Below are 21,824 nucleotides of genomic sequence, written 5' to 3' on the forward strand. Positions count from 1 at the left end.
CAAATAAGGATGCTCAAGAAAAGCTGCATAAGCAGGGATGTTGCTACCTAGATAAGGAGCCATGGTCCCTTGATTATAAATGTTCCAATAAAGGTCGAATTCAGTTAATTAAAGTGGTTGGTGGATCTCCAATCTCTTCAGATGAGGAAGAATCAATGGGACCTGATATCCCCTTGTTAGGAGATGTATCTGAAAGGGACAATTGTGAGCAGTTCACTGCGTTGTTAGCAGCCATAGAGGTGTAGCTGTTCGCTCTACATTAGGAGTGGAGGGATTTATCAAAGGAAGAAAAGTTGTTCTGATTGACTCTGGAAGTACTTTATAACTTCTTGGATTTAAAATTATACATTGCCCTGGGTTTATCAAGTATACAGTGTCCTCCCTTTGATATTCATATTGCTGGTGGGTCCGACCGTCACCATTATACATGCATTAAAGGACACGTCTTATGCATGGGGACTTATCCCATGAATCTAATTTTTGTATTGTCAAATTTCAAATAATATTTAGTCAGCGGGAGATTTACTGTAGGAACTGATCATAACAGTTTGAGATATTTCCTTTCCCAACACGATCTTAATGAACAACAAGCAAAATAAGTAAGCAAGTTTCAAGCATACAATCTTGATATCTAGTATTAAAAGAATGTCGTTGATGCCCTTCCCTGAATTCCAGGACTTAATGCTATCTCCGATTTTATGTGACATTATGAGATTGAAGCAGGGTATGCAAAGGATTATGAATTGGCTGTATTATTAGAAGATCCACGGGCAGCACATAACAAGGACACTAGGTATACTTTGCAAAGTGGACTGATTTTCTATGGTAATAGAGTAGTCCTTATCTCCAACTCAAAATGTAATTCTAAAGTCATGGTTGAAAACCACTCTACACTGTCAGTGGGATATGTAGTATTCTTTAAAACCTATTAAGTGTCAAAAACACGTACAAATGGAAGGGTATAAATTTTTAAAGGGATATGTACAGCAGACTGTGGTATCATGTGAATAGTGCCAACAGAACAAGGATGAAAATATGTGTAACCCTGGACTGCTTCAGCCCCTTCTATTCCAATTGAAAAATAGCAGTCCATTAGCATGGATTGCATTACTGGCTCGCTAAAAGTCAATAATAAGGATTGTATTTATGTTGTAGTTGATAGGCTAACCAAATACTCTCCCTTCATTGCCGTTTATTCCGCCTACAAGGCAGTTAGTAGTTATTTTGTGGAGAACATTTACGGACTGCATGGGTCACCATGAACCATTGTTAGTGGTTGTGATCCAAAGTTTACTAGTAGTTGCCATCCTTAAACTGATGGTTACACAGAGGTTGTCAGTGAGACTTATCTTTATGACTATGTAGCTGATCTGCAATGCATCTGGCTTAGGTGGTTGCACCTAGCAGAAAATTGGTACATCAGGACTTACCAAATGTATATAAGTATGACTTCATTCAAGCCATAGAATCAAAAGACGAATAAAATGCAAGGAACCATGTTTAATTGGTGTTTGATGCATTGACATGTGGTCAAACCAGCACAGTTTTGACCATGTCAAACTTGGGATTAAAAAAAAACACGGGTGATTGTATAATTCTACTTATAAAACATGTTTTTTAATGATTTAATATTTTAGGGAAAAATTTGTTGTTTTTTTTTCTTTTCTTTTTTTCATTTTAAACCTGTGCAATTGAATTACATTTACAGTATCAGTTTGTTGTGCTGTTGCTGTGTAAATATAATTCTAGTATGATTCAAGGCACTCTACAGTTATGACCTGCCTTCCTTGATTAATTGGCACCTACAAGTAGCCAAGGTACCAACAGTGCGAGATTTCATCTTGGAGAGCCAACAGATTTTAAAGGCTACGAAGGAAAATTTCTAAACTCAAAATCTGATGAAGATTCAGGAAGATCAGCACTGTTCTGAGAGAGAATTCATGGTGGAAGATCAGGTCTTCATCAGTTTTTAACCTACAATAGGACTTTGGAGATCTTCTAAAAAATTGTCACCTAAATACTATGGACACTTAACAATTCTTTGAAAAGTTGGTCTTGTAGCTTATTCACTCCATTTACCACCATCAACTAATGCCATGTCTCCTAGCAGAAGAGGGTGATTGGACAACAACTACAAGTTTCTCAAATCTCACCCTCATTGAATAACGAAGTCAAAGTGATATTAATTTCTGATTGGATCCTACCATGCAAGCTAAGTGTCTACGAAACAAAGTTGTGACAGAATATTTGTTCTAGTGAAAGGATATGCTTGCTCAGGATTTCTCATGGGAAAGGACCGATATCTTGAAGTAGGTGGTATTTTTCATAGTGTGTCAAATTATGTGATATTTTATCAGGATTCAACTATTTAGTTTTAGAGTCAATTCTATTGTTCCATCAGTAGTGGTTTACAAGAATCCATCTCTCATTAAGACCCACTTAGCACTCATTGCATTTAGGTTAAACATCAGGATTTCCTTGGAGGCTACCCAACATTACTGTATATGATTGGGGATCGATCTATTTCATAGAGCTGGACTTTTACTGAATCAGAAGTTCAGTTAGGATCAGTGCACATAGTTAAATAAATAGAATGAATTCCTAAAGTAAAGGAAAATTATCATATTGTTTAGGAGTTACTAAAATAAAAGACAATTAGCAATAGCACCTAGTTAGATGTATTGTTGGGATTTGTTGCACAACATTATTTAAATAGATTAAGGATGGTTGATTAGCCAGCCACAGATTGAGGGTGATTATGGAAGATTACTGGTCAGGAGATTTCCTCTTCTATACCAACCCCTCCCCATTATAAGAAGCTTCTAAAGGGTACTCTCAATTATAAGAAGCTTCGAAAGGGTATTTTGGAATGAAGAAGGTTTTCCTTGGAATTGTAAGGGAGGAGTTGGTGGCTTAGCTACATGAGGGTAGCTCACAGAAGAGTTGGGCTGTTCTATATATTGGTGATTCTAGAACAGATTTAATTCCTGATTCTTATCAAGTAGTCTTATAAAGAAAAAATATTGTTATATTTGTAGATTTATATTCCAGTTCAATATTGTGGTCCATATTTGTGTACTTGATATTCCTGTGTAAACTTTCCCATGCACCCAACCTCTTATAAAAACAACACATCCCGTGTGTACTCACATGGATCCACCTTCTCAAACCATGGAGGAGTAGAGTGCATCTGTCCACTTAGCCTCCTTGAAAGGTAAATGGGTTGACCTGAGCACTTGCATGCAATTCCCCATACATTAATAAATTCACTCTCTTTCCAAAAGCTCTAAGGGTACTCAAACCCTTCTTACATGGAGGAGTGGAGTACATTGTACTTAGTGATCCTATGTACACTTTCCCATGCACCCAACGTCTTATAAGAACAACAAATTCCACGTGTACTCACATGGGTCCTCCTTCCCAAACCATGGAGGAGTGGAGTGCATCCATCCACTTAACCTCCGTGAAAGGTAAGTGGGTTGATTTGCACTTGCATTCAATTCCCCATACATTAATAAAGTCACACTCTTTCCAAAAGCTCTAAGGGTATTTAAGCCCTTACATACTCAAACATGCTTCCACTTGCATCATACTAAAGGTCTTTGGCTTAGGTACTTCAAAATGATATAATACAAGATATCGCTTTTTAGTTTTTACAATCTCCAAAAATGCCTGAAAGTTTGAATTCAAGATTCACAGCTAAAAACAACATTAAAGAATAGTAAATCATTCATTATACAATATTGCCTATATAAAAAAAATTAAATAGTTACAATTGGGCATAGCTAGGAGATGTCACATGGCTAACATGGGGATCTTGGTCACACTTGACCAAGATGATTTGGCATCACTGGGAAAACATGGTCAAGGTCTAATTACTCCATGTTGTGGAGCAAGACAATGGGTGGTCCTTGTCAATCCTTCAGTACCTTCATTTGGTCAACCTATAATTCTCTGCACATTCAATTTGCATGTCAAATCCACCATAGTAATTGTTGCTGAAGATCTATAGTAATATGTTTGAATATCCACACAGACACACACACACACAGAGGTAAAACAATACACCACATCTCGACTCAAAATATATATGAAACATCTTATTAATAATTAAATCTCATATTGAGAACCCAAATGAAGCAATTTAAAAATGGCACAAAAACAAGTCAAAAGTTGTAATTGTGAGTTCTAGCCAAGCTATTAAATTAATTCAAGAAGCTAAGAAATTGTGTTTATTTTTGTGAAAAGATAATAAAGACAATAGATTTGGTATTTCTAGAATGACTAACTCTAAATTGAAAGGCTTGGATGAAGTCTTTTCTTCTTTTCAAGAAGTATTATATGAAACCAAGAGATTGCCACCAAGAAGGGAGGTGGAGCATAAGATTCAACTCCTTGAATCTCCTCTAACAAGGATTGATCTGTATTGGCAATCAATTCTAGATAGCAATGAGGTCAAGAAACAACTTGAAGAGCTATTGGAGCAAGGGGTCATTCACCAAATATTTGACCATGTTGTTCACCTATTGTGATGGTAAACAAAAATAATGGTTCTTTGAGAATGTGCATTGATTAATAGAGCTTGCAGTAATTTCATTGTGAAGAATAGATATCCTCTTCCAAGGATAGAGGATTTGATAAGAGGATATGTTGGACTGACTATGGCACGGAAAGTACATCTTAAAGTTGGATCTTAAATTTGTTCATCAGCAAGTTCGAATGGAGAATGACACTTGGGAGACTGCTTTTAAAACAAAGCAAGGTCTTTATGATTAGTTAGTACTTCATTTAGATTATTTAAGGCATCTGCAGCTTTTATGAGGCCAATGAATTATGTGCTAAGGGATTTCATAGATTTGTGTGTAATTGTATATCTTGATGATATCTTAATTTTTAGTTCAACATGGGAAGAACATCCCATCGATTAAAAAACTCTTGCAAGCTTTAAATGAAAACCAACTTTTTTTGTAATGTGAAAAAGTGAGATTGACAAAGAGTAAATGGTATAATTTGGACATTAGGTTAGAGTGGGAGAGTTGAGAGTAGATTCTTTTAAGGTGGAATCTATTGCATATTGGCTTACACCAAAATGCCATGTAAACTTACGAGTTTTGCAGGTGCATCCTAATATTTGAGAAAATACATGCCAGTTTTCTCTTCTATAGCCTTTCCTCTACTCCAAGTTGTAGCGATGGAAAATAATTTTCATTGGAGTAAAGAACATGATGAAACATTGAAATATAAGATTAGTCATGCTCATTTGCTTGCTTGTCCTAACTAAAGCAAATCTGGTATATGGATCTATGATAGAGAATTATATGCACCAGTCTGAGTTATAAAGAAATGGTGGCATTATTTGTTTGGTTAAAAAATTGTTGTGTATATTGACCACCAAGTTTGACAATATTTGCAAGCACAAAGTAAATGGAACAAGCAGAGCGTTATAAATGGAGGGGATTTTTGGCAATAATTTCATGTGGTGTGTAATGTTCCCTTTTGGGATTGCCCTTATTCAAGCCCTAGAACAACAATTTCAGCTTAAGTCTTAAGGGGGTAATTTATTTTTAACTTAAATTATCACATATAATACATGTTTCAAAGTAATCCTGGTTTAGGTCCTATTAATATTAATAATCATTGTGTTGATTGTAACTAGGTAGGATGCGGATTCCAATTGCCTTAAGGCAACATTGGAATCTGCCAAGGGCTGGGCCCTTCTCTCCCCTCTCACACGCCACTCTAAGGGAAACGTGTTCCCTCTAATAGGGCCGACCCTATAACCCAAAGGATATATCTCACAAAAGGGATAAAATAAATAAAAAGAATTGGCGCCAATTTAGTCCAAGCCGACCTCAAATAGGTCCCTTGCCACATACAAATAAAGAACAACTTGACCTCATTAATCATCTCATATCTTCCTTCACAAATGCGAATTAGCTCTGAAGTTGAATGCGAATTTCCAGTAAAAGAAAAAGGGCGAATTTAGTCAGTTATCTGCTGTGCATGAATGCGAACTACATCTGCTGCCAAGGTGTGGATATCTCCATTGAAAGGTGCGAACTGCTGTCAAGAATAAGGTGTCAAAAGTGCAGACCAGGTTGCTGTTTGATGAAAACAAAAGTGCAGATCTGAGGTGCAGACCTGATACTGATTAGCCATTTACATCAGCCCTAAGTGTGGTCATGTCAGACCTCTTAAAGAGATAAGTGTTGTAATCAGAATATTGTGTATAATTAATAATCAGATCTGAGGATCTTTTCTTGCTGGGGTTTTCCTCCTAGGAGGTTTTCCCAGGGTAATGTTGTCTTGTCTCATTTTTATCTATTTTGTTTGCTTTCTGTCATTCACTAAGTTGAAAAACTCTTAACAGAAAATAATCTAATTCTAGTTACTAAATCTGTTTTCTGAGTTTACTGTTAATCTGAAAGTAAAACTAACACATTGAACTTATAAATATTAACATTAAACCCCAATTTCCATGATTCCATATAACAACGTAGTGCCCTAAATAGGGTAGAATGAGATTAGAGATACCTGGTATTCTGAATGAAGCCCTGTAGGCAAGTTAGAAGATATAAAATTACAAAATGCATGATTATAATAGATCCTAAGAACTTATTTGAGTAAAGCATGAATTCATTTTAAAAGAACTTAGTCATAGAATAGGAATAGGATAGGATGACCAAGTGTGGTGCCCAAGGAACCCTCTATCCTAGGCTCAAGGGCGGCTTAATTCCCTTGATCTCATGTGGTCCATACCATCAATGAGGTGGCCTACCTAGTGAGGCATCCTATCACTGTTTTCCTCCACTTGTTATACCTGTCCTATAACCCATGGTTTACATATCATTCAGCATGATAGAAGGTATGAGGGCTGTTACAGTAAGGTGCCCAGGAAGTGTATTCTTCATAGGCCCAAGGGCAGCATCTTTGTACCCCCTTGGCCTCATGGGACTCCCCGGTCTTAAACCATGAGGTGGCGTGCCTACAAGATAACCCCAACACCGTTTTCCTAACTGTAACTTCTCTCCTTTTATTATTTTCAGTAATACTTAGAATAAACCCTCAGAAATATATCATATTTCAGATTTATCATAACAGATATGGACATATTGTATTATCTATCATGGATCTCAGAATCTCAACAGTATACAGTATAGATATGCAGAACATAGGTATAATGGATATGCAGAAATATATACATATTTACATGCAGAAATAGTTATAACATTGTTGCAGAGTCTAAACGTATGTGCACAGGAACTCATACCCGAATATCGTCCTAACTTAACAGTAGTTGCAGATTCGATCTCTTTATTCTGTTCTCTCCTTCCAAGATTCTTCCATCTTCTATCCTTCGATGCCTTGTTGTACCTGAGATGGCTTTATGTATCTTTCATAGGTGGTGAGGAGACATGCCTCTCCATGTGGTCACAACTGTTTTGGGAGACACGACCCTTCTTGTTTAATTGCAGCCAACCACAACTAATGACTTGCTTCTTTAATTTGTGCTAACTGATCCTCCTTGCTAATAATATTAATAACGCATTAATTAATTAAATGTTTCCACTAAACATAAGATCGCTGTCTCTAGAGGGAGAGGGATGTGTTAATTTTAGTGAACTAGATTAAGTAAACTTAGAATTTAATTTGAAATGCAAACACTTATGAACCAGAACACACAAAAATACCCTGGGAAAACCTCCCTCTTGGAGGAAAAACCCAGCATCAAAAATCCAGATCAAATCTTTATTCATAAGCAGATTACATGGACAATATAGATCAGATTACTTATCTGATTGTAGTATCAATCTAGGGCAGATTCAAATCAAAGTATATGCTGCTGCAGAATATCAATCTTTAGAAGGGGCAAAATATCAACGCTACTTGGAGAAGAAAATCGCAGAAGTATGAAGACACCAATTTGCCCAGCAAGATGCCTAATAAGTTCGCTCAATGATCAGATAAGCTCACAGCAGAATGGAGGCTTAGGTCGCTCACCGGCTTTGCACACTGATATCCAAGTTCGCTGATTTAGTTCGCATAAGGCATGTGATATATTTGCTTGATGAACAATGATGTGTTTGAAGTATGAAATGAATCTTGTTTATATACAATATTCATACTCATGTTTTCTCCAAGTCGGCTGGGCAAGATTGCCGCCACTTTACATAATTTCGGAATTTGCTTTTAGTGCCCAATTTGGAGTCTACATAAATTTACAAGTTACAATGCGTTCCATTTTGAGCCCAGCCCAATAGACATGTAATCACTCAAATTATTACAATATGATTAAATTTTAATTGCCACTAGGCAACATTAAAATATAATCCGAACTAGCTATCCATTTCAACACTCCCTCTTAGCTAGGGAGGATTATAACAAGCAACCACATATTGTAATAATACATCATGGACCTCTTCATCTTACATTGCCCGCAGAGGATAAAGGGTGACCTGCAAGAAACCAACAAAACTTTCCATCTTGCATTGCCCGCAGAGGATGGATCCACCTTGCATTGCCCGCAAAGGGTGGAAGAGGTCTTTCACCTCAACCTTCTCCCAGAGAAGGAAACACTGTCACCTTGCATTGCCCGCAAAGGGTGACTCCACCTTGCATTGCCCGCAGAGGGTGGAGGATGCAAACTAAGTTGCATCACTGAGATTGAGACTCCCTCTCAATCAATGCTGTGTTCTCCACAATTCCAAGCTTCTCTCTGAAGTACTCAAACTTCACTGAGCTGGAGGCTTGGTGAGAACATCTGAAACCTGTTCATCAGTGCCGATGTATTTCCGCTGGATGGCACCTCTTTGTGCCATATCACGAACATAGTGATAATGAGTTTCCGCATGTTTTGACTTGTCATGAAACACGAGATTATTAGACATTTTAATACAACTCTGATTATCACAGTAAATAACAATGGATTCCCAAGGTTGTTCAAACAACCCAGCAAGAAGCTTGCGAGGCCAAGCTGCTTCTCTAGTTGCCACACTTGAAGCAATGTATTCAGCTTCTGCAGTACTCAATGCAACTGAGGACTATTTCCTACTGGCCCAAGAGATCATAGCAGAACCTAAGCTGAAACAGATTCCTGAAGTGCTTTTCCTGTCAGTAACACTTCTGGCCCATTCAGAATCAGAGTAGCCTTCCAAATTGACTACTGTGTTGATTGGATACTTCAGTGCATAGCTAACTGTTCCACGCAAGTATCTCAGGATGTGCTTGGCTGCCACCAAGTGAACATGCTTTGGCTGGTTCATGAATTGGCTAAGAGCACTCACTGCATAGCAAATATCTGGTCTAGTGTTGACTAGATACATCAAGGATCCAATCAACTGCCTGTACTCTAAAGGATCTGCAAAGTCAGAGTTAGCTGTAGAAATACTCAACTTCTTCAAGTTAGTTTCCATAGGAGTAGACATAGGTTTACAATCCATCATACCAAATCTTTTCAATATATCAATAGTATATTTTCTTTGACTTAGAATAATTTCATTAGGTCTTTGCCACACTTCTAACCCTAGAAAGTAATGCATTAGACCTATATCCTTTATTTCAAATTCAGTAGCTAATTCTTTCTTACACCTAATGATGAGACTATCTTCACGAGTTAGAAATAAATCATCCACATATAATACCAGAATTAGCATTTCACCATTAAATACTTTAAGTAAATGTTAGGATCAACATCATTCTTATAAAATCCTAAACTGACTAAGTACTTATCAATTCTTCCATACCAAGCTCTAGGAGCTTACTTGAGGCCGTAGAGAGCTTTCTTCAATCTGCACACATGAGTTTCTTTATCATGAATCTCATAACCTTCAGGTTGTTCAAAATAGACTTCTTCCTCAATAACACCATTAAGGAAGGCAATGTTTACATCCATCTGATGTAATTTCCAACCTTTGGTTGCAACAATAGCTAGAATAGTTACAATGGAAGTATATCTAGCAACAGGAGCAAATGTTTCTTCATAATCTATGCCTTCCTTTTGAGAAAAACCACGAGCTACAAATCTAGCTTTATATTTCTCTATACTACCATCAGCAACATGTTTAATTTTAAACAACCATTTGGAAGAAACAACAGACTTACCTTTAGGTCTAGGCACAATATCCCAGACATCATTCTTGATGATGGATTGATACTCTTCGTCCAAAGCCAACTTCCATGCTTGCTGGTTCATAGCTTCTTCTATGCTGGATGGTTCAACCTCAATGATATTGCACATCATTGCAGCATAGTTGGAGAGTTCTTGAGGTCTATTACTTTCTCTGAAAGTGCCACTAGGAGCTGCAAACTTTTCTGCATTTTGAATTGTGCTTCTAACCCAAAGTGGTCTTTTCTTGCTAACTGCAATGTCTCTAGGTCCATCAGTTGGAACCAGAGGGTCAGGAGGATCATCATGCTCAATAGGTTCAGGAGGTTCACTAGACTCCCTCTGAATCTCAGGGTTAGTATCAATATCCATATTTTGATTATCATTGACTTCTTTATTATTATCAATAAGAGAACCTTTAGATTTCTTGAAAGCAATATTTTCTTCAAAGGTGACATCCCTACTTACTTCAATGTACCTTTGACTAGGAATGTAGATGCGAAATGCCTTGGAAGATTCACTATATCCAACAAGGATACCCTTCTTCCCGGAAGGCTCTAACTTAGTCCTCTTTTCCTTTGGCACATGAACATAGACAAGACTTCCAAAGATCCTTAGGTGGTTGATATCTGGTTTGACTCCAGTGAAAGCTTCCTCGGGAGTTATGTTCTTCAGGACACGGTGAGGGCATCTATTCTGAATGTACACTGCAGTCTTGGATGCTTCAGCCCATAAAAAGGTCTGCAGGTCCTGATCGTGAATCATAGCTTTGGCAGCTTCAACAATGGCTCTATTCTTTCGTTCAACTACAGTATTTTGTTGAGGATTGTAGGGAACGCAAAACTCCCTCTTAATTCCTGTTTTTACACAAAAGTCATTGAAGCTACTTGAGGTGTATTCATCTCCATTGTTAGATCTTAACAGTTTAATCCTTTTACCAAACATATTTTCAGCTAGAGCTTTAAATTATTTAAACCTACTTAACACTTCATCAGATTCTTTAGATTTTAGAAAGTAAATCCAAGTCTTTCTAGAAAAGTCATCCATAAATGTAACATAGTATAGAAATCCGCTAGGTGAAGGAACAAACATGGGTCCACATAGATCAGAATGAACAAGCGCTAATTTTTCCTTAGCTCTACTTTCACTTCTATGAAATGGACTTTTAGTGTTCTTACCTAATGCACAACCTTTGCAAGCATCATCATGAAATTGATTAAGTTTAGGCATACCTTTAACCATCTTTTCAAGTGAAGGAAGTGCCTGATAGTGAAGATGACCGAGCCTTCTATGCCATAGCTCGCTAGATTCAGGAGCTTCATGAATGAGTGCTCGAATGGGGTTAACTGAAAGTTTATACAAACTATCATATCTATTTCCAATAACACGAGCAGATTTAATACTAGATTTCTTAGGCCATGCAAGTACTTTACCCTCAGAAAATGCTATTTGATAACCTTTATCTTCTAGAGCAGAAATAGAGATTAAATTCCTCTTAATTCCAGGGATAGATAAAATATCACTAAGATGCAAGGACATGCCAGATTCTAAATTTAAAGAAGTGTTGTCAAAACCTCTTACCGAATACTGAGCATCATCACCAATTATCACATGAAGGTTGGACTCTTTCTCCATCAACTCTGAGAGATGCTCTCGATATCCCGTGATGTGTCTAGATGCACCACTGTCTATCAACCAAGTGTTGCTATCGATTGGCACATTGTTGGACAAGGCAGAAATGAAGAGGTAGTCTTCATTATCCTTTGAGTTTGCAACCTCATTCAGGTTGGCCTCTCCTTGCATGGGCGGGTTTTGACATTCTTTAGCATAATGTCCAAACTTGTCGCATTTGAAGCAACGGGGACGTGAAAGATCCCTTGGCTTCTTCCTTGAATTGTAAGCAGGAGGTCTAAAGTCTCTATCTCTTTTGAAGTTGTTCTTCTTCCAATGGCCTCCCTTTCTTCTAACATGTTGAGATGCAAGCACATGTTGATCTCCTCCATGAGAGCCTTTATGCATTTCTTTGGCAGCAAGGCGAGACTCCTCTTGAATGCAATCTGTCCGGAGGCGATCGAAGGAAGGGAATTCAGCTCTTCCACTTATGCTTTGAATAAAAGGATCCCAAGAGTCAGGAAGACCATTCAAAGCAATCATGACAATATCCTTGTCCACAACCTCGCTTCCAATGGTGCTGAATTGGTCCCTCAATTCTGAAATCTTCATGAAGAAGGACATGACTGAATCTCCTTTGCTCATTTTGACTTGAAGAAGTTGCTGCCTCAATGTAAGTGTCCGACTGATTTTGTTGATCTCATATATCCCTTCTAGATGTTTAAACTTATCTCGGGCTGTCTTCAATTTGGAGATGACTGGAACAAGATGATCCTTCACGGAATCAATAAGGAACTTCTTTGCCTTGAGAGCATTCTTCTTGAATTGCTTTAGCTCTTCCGGATCCGAAGGTTCAGTCAGATCCATGTCTTCCACAAACTGTAACAGCTCTAATTCTTCAAGAGCAAGGTGGACACGAACCTGCCATGATGTAAAATTGAGGGCACCTTCAAGTCTGTCCTCTACTTTCAGACCTGTAACCATCTTGCAAAACTGAAACAACAAACTGAAAGTGAAGGGCAACTAATAGTTTGATTAGAAAGAACCTAAAGCTCTGATACCATGTTAATTTTAGTGAACTAGATTAAGTAAACTTAGAATTTAATTTGAAATGCAAACACTTATGAACCAGAACACACAAAAATACCCTAGGAAAACCTCCTTCTTGGAGGAAAAACCCAACATCAAAGATCTAGATCAAATCTTTTATTCATAAGCAGATTACATGGACAATATAGATCAGATTACTTTTTTGAGTGTAGTATCAATCTAGGGCAGATTCAAATCAAGTATATGCTGCTGCAAAATATCAATCTTTAGAAGGGTCAGAATATCGACGCTACTTGGAGAAGAAAATCGCAGAAGTATGACGACACCAATTTACTCAGCAAGATGCCTAATAAGTTTGCTCAATGATCAGATAAGCTCGCAGCAGAATGAAGGCTTAGGTCGCTCACCAGCTTTGCACACTGATATCCAAGTTTGCTGATTTAGTTCGCACAAGGCATGTGATATATTTGCTTGATGAACAATGATGTGTTTGAAGTATGAAATGAATCTTGTTTATATACAAGATTCATACTCATGTTTTCTCCAAGTCGGCTGGGCAAGATTGCCGCCACTTTACATAATTTCGGAATTTGCTTTTAGCGCCCAATTTGGGGCCTACATAAATTTACAAGTTACAATGCATTCATTTTGAGCCCAGCCCAATAGACATGTAATCACTCAAATTATTACAATATGATTAAATTTTAATTGCCACTTGGCAATATTAAAATATAATCTGAACTAGCTATCCATTTCAACAGGATGAACTTGTAAGATAGTTTTCTTGCTAGAAAGAATTCTGATCAGGGGTATGGCACTGTCATACATAAGTGCAGTCTATATTAATATTACTATTAAATTCTGCATAAGAACATTACCAGGTTTCATATATTAAGCACATCCCCATGCATAATGGTGATGTGATGTCCCAACTCTGATAATAGAATTTAATAATAGATAATAATAATAAAATTAAAATACAAAAGAATAAAAATACAATTTTAATTAAAATATAAAAGAATATAACTAAATATAATTAAAGTTTAATTAAATTAATGAATGGTCAAAAGACATGAAATGATAAGTTGCGACTCTCCCAAATATGAGGTATAAAAGGGAGAAGATAACTCATTCGAATGGGGAAGGTTTTGAAAATGAAAGGGCAGATCTGATTTAAATAAGAGCAGATCTGATTGTGAAAGGTTGTGTCCCTTTCAAAGGATAGAAATGATGAAGAGTTGCACTCTTTCAAAGGGTGCTAACGGTGAATGGGCGTGTCTCTTGCCAAAGGACATACATGATGAAGAGGTGTGAATGTTTGATTTGCTGGAACTTAGGTCCTATCTATTCAATTGGAAGATAAAAAAGAGCAAAAGAGGTAGGGTTTGAGAGAGTCTATCCTAATCCTAAGAATGTAGGAAGATGAGTGAATGATCAAATGAAATCCTATTGAGCGAGGTTTCACCATCAAACTAAACAATTTGACACAAGCTCAGTGCAATCTTCCAAGGCCGTTTCAAAGATGTTCGAATCAATACCACCAAACATTGATCACCATTCAAGGTAAAGCATAAGCAATGAGTGTAGGACGATTCGAGTTTGAGCTCACGTCACTCCAGTTGAGCACGCAAAGCACACCTACAATCAGCAAGAGGCTAGTGGTATGGACTAAACGGATTCTACATAAATACATTCAACAACTTGTTCCATTCAATCTAATCAACATGAAAATAAATTGAGAAGTAGAACCATGAGGCTTGTTGAAATAATGGATTTCACCATAACTTCAATGAAAAGAATATCTCATTTACAAGTCATACCAACAATTCTTCCTTCTCTTAATCTACTCTAATTCTAATTGTTATTCTATTCTCTCCTAACTATTAGCTATTAACTATTAACTATTTGCTAACTATTCACTATCAGCCTTTACAAATGAAGAGATTGAGCTTTATATAGAGAGCTCATTCACAATGAATGGCCAGGATTGGATTTCCATCAACGACCAAGATTTTACAATAAAAACCCTAATTAGGGTTTGTTACAACAAACTTCTCCATAGCCAATGAGAAAATTACATTCCATGAGTGTGGACCAATAGAAATCAGGGGTAGGTGGCTCGGAGTTTGTGTCGTAACTGGTGAGTCAGGTACATTGAATCAAGACATGCAGATGTGGAACCCCTCCAATTGGTAGAGATAATGACTGGGATGATGATTGGGACGCGACCTCCAACTTGCCCTTTGTAGGTTTGATCTTCTAACTTTGATTAACTCTTTTGAAACTACCTGCTTCTTCAATCGTGCTCAATGAAGGCTTCAATCATAGATGTACGAGGTGTAGATCTTAGTTTTGAAGTATTGATGTACTTCTGATATCACCGCTGTCTTTCTCCTTTGAAACTCCAAACCTTTTCTCTTGTGACTCTCTTCATGTCTCGCAAAACAAACAAGCAAGGATTCGAATGTAAGTCCCCTTGTGATTCCAGCATAATCACATCAAACCAATGAGCTTATCCACACATAGAGATCCTACATTCAGAACCTTGGAGTCTTTTTTGGGTGATCCTTAAGCAAATCTTCAGCATCTGAGAGATTTTGTTCAAGAGAGGATAAGATGCTTATGGTGTTTTATTTTGTGTTCGCATGTGCCTAAAAAACACATCAACAAAATTGGCGCTAGAGGGAGGGGTCCGATTCACTCAAGCGAAAAGATTTCTTGCAAGTCATGATGCAAAATGGTATTGCCTGAAGAATATCTCAATTTAGGTGAACAGCAAGACATCATCTCACAATTCAACACTCTTGCTTGGAGAAAGCAAAGAAGTCACGCTGAATTCCGACAAGTAAGAGTAGTAATTGATAAGGAGGAAAGATAAGGAAATTTGCCTCCAGTCATCATTATTCCTAAAGCCAGAAACGTAGAGAACCAACCAGATATTAACCAAGAAAGAAGAAGTTGAAAGTTGGTGTCGTGAATATGAATCACAATGGTGTTACCCGCTCCTGTTAGAAGAGGCAAACCAGCTAGAGAAGGAGAATTTAAGCAACCAAGCTTAGGAGACGAAAGAGAGATCATTTCCAGTTTGAATAATCTTGCTTGGGAAGTGAAGACAAGTGCACCACAATACATTGGAGTCACTTTTGTGCTTGACGAAGAAGAGGAGATAGCAGACAGAATCGACGCTCATATTGAGAGAGATTTGGAAGCCCAGAGATTCCAGGATTGAGTTGCTCCCAGATAAAGGATTCAAAGACAAGCTATATTCAATGGTATTACCACATAAAGGATTGGACGAAGTACTACAGCCAGATTTGGAACTAGATAACGTACAAGAAGACATTCTTTCAGGACTGAACGACTTAGCTTGGAGAGTCGGAAGAAGTTCACAATTTTACATCAAGGAAGAGATGAGCCGGCTCCATTCTTACTTTCACTAAGAATTTTTGTGAAACTGCTACACAAATGTTTGTATGATTTAGGGGCTTCAATGTAATGCCGTTAGCTATTTGTCAGAAGCTTGGTATAACTACTACACCTACTACCAAAAAGGTGACATAGCTAGACAAGACAAAAGTTCCAATAGTAGGAGAGCTTAATAATATTCACATGTAGTTGGCGGCAGATCCCAAGGTGCAACATTTTATTGATATTTCAGTAGTAGAGATCCCAAATACCTATGGTATGCTTTTGAGTAGGGATTGGTCCCGCAAATTGAATGGTTATGTTTCAACAAATTTTTCTCACATGTGGGCTTCCGTGGAGAGGAGCTCCCAATCAAATCAAAATTGACAGCACTTTCAGGTTGAAGTTGATGATCACAAAATATGGTGAAGACAACGAGATATTATTCCTGGAAACAGACTTAGGGACATACAAACCCAAAGTAGAAGAAGTCCTAATGCTGCAAGGTCTTAAAAAAGAAGACAATGTACATGAAATCACGGAATCAACTGAGGCCATTATTGAAAGTGATCTGATTCAGATAGTGAAGGGATGTTTGAAAATTTTAGAAGATTTGTCCAAAAGAACATTCAACAAGGAATTGAATTTGGAGGCTCGGCTTGTATTGAAGGTTTACTACTGCCAAATTGTTGCAGAATACATAATGCTTTTCATTCAGAGCTTTCATGTGCCATGTGCAAAATTGCACTAGAACAAGTCTATAAGAAGATTCCTGTAGCTGTTGTGTTAGAAGAAATTGAACTTTCAGGAAGCGATAGTTCATCCGAAGAAGATACTATATCCAATTCGTTAGAAGAAAGTAATGAAGAAATTCAAAGCGCAACAAAAGAACGAGAAAACAAAGATGAAGATCAAGCTTGGACTTTGAGATTTGATGGTTCAAAATCAAAACAAGGATCTGGAGCCGACTTTGAATTAATTAGTCCATCAGGAGAGACATATTTGGCTGCCCATAGATTGCAATTTCCATGTACAAATAATGTTGCTGAGTATGAGTCATTAATTCATGGATTGTTGCTCGCTATTAAGAAGAAGGCTAAAATCTTACATGTATTCGAAGACTCAGAAATTGTCATAAGACAGATAAGGAAACAGTATGTATGTCATAACAAGAGGCTAACAAGATACCGCAATCGAGTGTGGGATCTCATTGAGAGCTTTAACGCTTTCAACATTCAATTAGTATACAGACACTAGAATCAAGTAGCCAACTCTCTTGCACAAGCTGCTAGTTCATTAGCTCTGCTTGCAATGGAAGGATTGAAGAGATTCACAGTCGAGCTAACTCCAGTACCTTCAGTTCCAGATAATATTACAAATTTTCAAGTGTTTGAAGACGATAAGCATATATTGGATTTCTTGACCAATTTAGATGTCTTTCTAACACAAATCATTGATGAAGAAGATTTAGAAGGCGCTGAGTTTGATCCAGAAGGCATCTTGAATTGAAAACAAACACAATTCCAAAAGGCATGATAGAATTAGAAAGAATTTTTGACCTAGATAAATTGCAGGCAATCAAAAGTCACAATGCAGAAGGAAATGCCCGTGAAATCATTAATTTGGGTAATGAAGAGCAAGTCAGAAATGTATACATAGGCAAATCCTGCACCCTGCAAGAAAAGGAAGGAATATTGAAGAACATGAGAGACTTCCCTGATATTATTGCATGGAGTTATGAAGATCTCAAGACTTACAATTCTTCAATCATCACCCATACAATACCTTTAAAGGAAGGGAGTAAACCATTCAGACAATGATAAAGACCAGTGAATCCGCTTTTGGAGCCTCTAATATATCAAGAGGTCAAGAAATTGCTGTCAACAAAGATCATTTTTCCTATTTGACATTCGACGTGGGTCGCCAACCTGGTTCCGATACGAAAGAAGAATGGAGAAATAAGACTGTGTGTAGACTTCCATAATCTCAATCGAGCTTCAGAAAAGGATGATTATCCTTTACCATCATTGGATGAGGTTTTGCAAATTGTCAACGGATCTCAGATGATGTCCTTTCTTGATGGATATTCAAGATATAATCAAGTAATGGTTGAGCCAGAAGACAGATTGAAAACAACCTTTACAACTAAATGGGGAACATTTGCCTACAGAAGAATGCCATTTGGGCTTATCAACGCTGCAACCACTTTTCAAAGAGCCATGAATATTGCTTTTAGAGATTTGATAGGAAAATGCATTATCAATACATTATTCTCAAGAAAAAGAGAAGAACATGTGGAAGATCTCAGAAACGTATTCCAAAGATGTAGAAGATATGGAATTTCATTAAACCCTAAGAAATGTATGTTTGGGGTCACGGAGGGAAAGCTGTTAGGTCATGTGATTTCAGAAAAGGGTATTTCAATTGATCCCAACAGAGTTAAAGCGATATCCACAATAAATTTGCCGGCTAGTAAGAAAAAGCTCAAGTCATTCTTTGGCAAGATTAATTTTGTGAGGAAATTTATCACGGGTTTTGCAGAAATAATCAGGCCATTAAATGAGATGATGAAGAAAGATGCCAAGATAGAATGGACTACACAAGCGAAGAAGGCATTTGAAGAAATTAAGCAAGCTATCGCTGAAGCTCCAGTATTAGTTAGTCCAGATTACACTAGGCCTTTCTATTTATATTCTTTTGCTTCAGAACACACGTGTGCAGCTATTCTCACTCAAAGAAGTGAAGAGAAGGATGAGCATCTGTTGTGATGTATTCACACATCGCCCCATTACAAATGGGGACCCCTGCTTTTTTTTTTTTTTGCTTTCTAGGGTTTTGTTTTCTAGGTCTTTTAGGGTTTTGTCTGTTAGCCTTTGCATTTTGAGTGTCGCCTAGGGGATCACCTGGATAGCAGGTTCTGCTTAAGTGAGGTCAAGTTGGTGAGTGATGAAGTCTGAAAGTCCTGATCCTGAAATTGGCTAAGTCTGGAATGTCGTGATCCTGAAATTTGACTAAGTTTGGAAACTGAAAAACCTCCAAAAACTAGATTTTGCAATATAACTCCTGGAGGTCTGAAACCACTCTCAAACATCCATAAAATTATCCTGACGGAGAGTTCAAAAGGTCAAAAAATCACTCCTGACCCTCAGTGAAGGCCCAGAGCGAAAATCGCTCCTGACCCTCAGTGACGGCCCAGAGCGAAAAATCGCTCCTGACCCTCAGTGAAGGCCCAGAGCGAGATTTTCAAAAGTGCACTATTCTTGCAAAATCAAAATGATTTTTATGATTGGAAGGGATGAAGGAAAACATGTTCTACCCATTGAATATAATTTGGAGGATCAACACAAGATGAAATCAACCCAAAATCAAAAATCGCTCGTGACCCTCAGAGAGGGCCCACAGCGAGAAACCTAAAATGGGAACTTTTCGTCCAAGTTTGAGGAAAGCTAAGGTTAGGCATGGGTTTGAAACGATGTTTGAAAAGCCTTGAAGTGAAAAGAAATCGTTGAGAATCAAAATTTTGAAGGCGATTACAAAAATCGCTCCTGACCCTCAGAGAGGGCCCACAGCGAAAAATCACTCCGGACCCTCAGAGAGGGCCCATAGCGATTTTCCAGGTTTCTCTCCTTTGTTTGAAGAATTGAGATAAAGTCTTGCTTGGACGGGAGGAGAACGTGATATGTTATGCCTTGGAGGTGATTTGAAGATTAAAAGATGAAGGAATTTGCTTAAAACCAAAAAGTCGCTCCTGACCCTCACTGAAGGTCCACAACGAGATTTTCAAAAAATGCATGTTTTCTTCAAAATGGTGCTAAGGCAAGGTTAGGATAAGGCGAAGAGACCTCCAACAACATGATGAATATTGTTTTGCCTTTGAAACTTGAGGATTTTGGTCAGAAAATGAAAAATCGCTCCTGACCCTCAGAGAGGGCCCATAGCGATATTGTTGAAAATCCTCGTTTTACCTTGCAACAACAAAGCGAATTTGGTTGGAGTGGATTAAGGAAAGACATTGCCAGATGATGAATAAAGTTTTAATGAAAAATGATGAAGAATCAAGCCTAAATTGCAAAAATCGCTCCTGACCCTCAGAGAGGGCCCACAACGAGAAACTTCAAAATCACACCTTTTCTCCAAAATTGGATTGAGCTAAGTTTGCAATTCAGTGAAAGGACCTAGTTGAAATGTCTTGAAGAGATTTTGGAGGTGGAAAAGTGCTAAATTTGAGCAAAAAATGAAAAATCGCTCTTGACCCTCAGTGAAGGTCCAGGGTGAAATTGACATTTCCACCTATTTTTCCTCACACAAAATGTCAAATTTGAAGTGCAACACATCAACTGGATATCAATTTACCCTCCAGGAGATTTTCAAGTCAAGATGCGAAGTATTCAAGGCTAAAATTCAAAAATCGCTCCTGACCCTCAGAGAGGGTCCAGGGCGAAATCACCATGGAGTTTCATCAAGCCTTGTTTTAAAAATTGATATTCTCCAAATTGCATGAGATCGCCAAAATTGCTAATGTTGACGCGTTTGGGAAATTAAAATTAAATTGGCATTAAATTAAAAGTATTTTGGCATTTAATAAATTAATTTTAAGCCTTGTGAAAATCAAAATTTTGCTTTGGAGGCATTTAAAATTAATTTTTATTGAATTAAAATTAAAAATAAAGCGCTCAAGGAACTATTTTGCGTTCATTTTGCCAAGGCGGCCCCCTTTTTGGAATTTTATTTATCTTTTACCTCCTTTTATTAGCCAAGTCGGCCTAGAGGAAGCAAGGGGTGAGCGCTCTATATATTGAGGAGTTTGTTTCACATTTTAAATCATTCATTCATCCTTTTTCAAGTGCAAAGTTGAAGTGCAATTTGAGGATCGAAATCCAGAAGATTGGAGGCGAAGTTTGCTAAGTGTTGGAGGTTAATGGAGGCGTGATTCATCCAAGAGGAGGCTATGATTTAAACTTTGCCTAGCGAAATTCGTCTATTTTTTACGTCATTTCTTAGAGTTTAATACTCAAGAGGAGGTATGGCAAAATCATCTTGACACCCTTGTTTATGGTTTGATTTTTGGACTTTTGTTTTGGAAAAATCTAAGTATTGCATGGTTAATTAGGAAATGATAACTCAAAGATTTATCATGAAGTTTCCTAATTAAAATCTTAAATCTTCCTTTTAAGTCTAAATTCTACACTTCAAGATATATTACTAATTGTGAAATGTTGTGTAGGTGTCAAGATGGCGATTCCAAAGGCAGGAGCATCTACTAGTCGCCCGACTCTCACCAAAGAAGATCAAGCAAGGACAAGGGAGACCTCTTCCAATCCAGCATTCCAAGGCAAGGTACATCATCATCCTGCACATCAAAGACAAAATAAGTCAGAGCAAGGGTTCTTTGAAGGAGCAGATAGTTTCAGAAGAGTTAATTAAAGCTAGCTTCTCAGCAACATCAAATTGGCATCAACCAAGTGTCAGATGAGGTGGCGTCCTAGTCATCATTTCTCCAGTCGGTGTGGTCCACCTCAGCATGTCCAGATTCAATGTACCTAACTCATGGGAGGTGGCACAAACTTCGATGTACCTACCCCAGCTATCTATTGGTCGAATTTTCCAGAGAAGACATGTGTCCAATTAATACAATTATTTCATTGGTCAAGCA

The 21,824-nt window shown here is 37.7% G+C and overlaps 1 protein-coding gene across 1 annotated transcript in view; it reads left to right on the forward strand.

Annotated features, from left to right (window-relative positions):
* The window catches only part of LOC131060880 (putative clathrin assembly protein At2g01600), an 81,960-nt gene that overhangs the window by 3,340 nt on the left and 56,796 nt on the right, over positions 1-21,824 (forward strand). The window lies entirely within an intron of this gene.

This window comes from Cryptomeria japonica, chromosome 5 (assembly GCF_030272615.1).
Source record: "Cryptomeria japonica chromosome 5, Sugi_1.0, whole genome shotgun sequence".
NCBI classification, from domain to species: Eukaryota; Viridiplantae; Streptophyta; class Pinopsida; order Cupressales; family Cupressaceae; genus Cryptomeria; species Cryptomeria japonica.